This window comes from Tenrec ecaudatus, unplaced genomic scaffold (genome assembly GCF_050624435.1).
Source record: "Tenrec ecaudatus isolate mTenEca1 unplaced genomic scaffold, mTenEca1.hap1 Scaffold_203, whole genome shotgun sequence".
Taxonomy (NCBI): Eukaryota; Metazoa; Chordata; class Mammalia; order Afrosoricida; family Tenrecidae; genus Tenrec; species Tenrec ecaudatus.
Window position 1 is genome coordinate 357,045 of NW_027458287.1, and position 1,351 is coordinate 358,395.

The window sequence follows — 1,351 nt, forward strand, 5'->3', positions numbered from 1 at the left end:
TGTTATTTATTTATTGCATTTAAAATATTATCCAGAACTTGCTTGATATATAGTAAAGAAATGCTGTTATATTCTCACCATCTGTCTGTTAGTTCATGATACTGTCATGGCTCTTTTTGTTGAGGTGCTGGAAGATATATCAGTGTTATATCTAATGCCAGCAGGGTCACCCAAAGGGAGCAGATTTCAGCAAAGCTTCCAGACTAAGAACAGACAATGCAGAAGGACCCCTCTGCCCTCTTAAGAGGAAGATGCTGCTAAAACCTTATGCATAACTTTGAAGTATTGTCGAATATTAAAAGCTTAAGCCAAGGAAGTAGGAAATTGTTGAAGCTACTGCCAGAGGATGGGCCCCTCAGGTTCGAGGGCACTCAAAATGTGACTGAAGAGAGGCCGATTTCTTGGAGGGGAGTAGGCCATCATGACGTGATTTGGGAGTGGAGCCGTCAGGATCTTCCTTTGCTGATGGGGCATGACTTAAGTAAGGTAAAGCGAAACAGCTACAAAAGCCTTCTAATACCAGAACTTGTAAAGAGCATACTACGAATTCAGGGAAATTGGAAGTGGTCAAAAATTAAATGGGGTGCAAGAATATTGATTGGTAACCTAGGCATTAGTGAGCATAAATCGACTGACTGGTATTGACCAATTTGAACAGAAAAACATAGGATTTATTATGTTGGGAAAAGCACAGTCAAGAGAACGGCATGGCAGTCATTGTCAGAAAGGATCTTGCTAAACCCATCATGAAATACAATAATGTCTGTGATAGGATTATATGCCTTCAAGGAAATCCAATCAATACAACTATTATCAAGCTTTACTTGAAGAATGCAATTGCTGCCAAGTTTAGCATACCAATAAGTAAGGTATAACCCTAATAAATAAAAATTGTCTTTTTTATTTGCTCCTTCCTCCCACTTTTTAAATTGAGATTTCAATTCCATTGTTATACATCCTACATGCAATAGGTCTGATTTTACATATTTCTTGTACATTAACATTGCATTCCTGTGTCATAAAAATAGAGAAAACCCTTGGGGGAAACGTGAGATGGAGAAGCATCCCCAGACCACAACAGGAAACCAGCCCTGAAACTGTCCCTGTGCACCTGTCCCTGAGTGTGTCCTGTGATGTGTGGGTCCTGAGCGTCCCCTGCTGCCCAGCTCTCTCCGAGCAGGGAGTTGGTGTCTGGGATCACACTGACTTCCTCTCATGTTCTCACAGAGTAACAGAGGGTCTTGTCTTCCATTTTCTAACCTTCCATTTACAGATAAACTGTGTTCTTGTCATTGTCTCTGGAGATGTTGAATCAACCCTTCATAGAGTCTGCATTGTTCCTAGTGCTGCA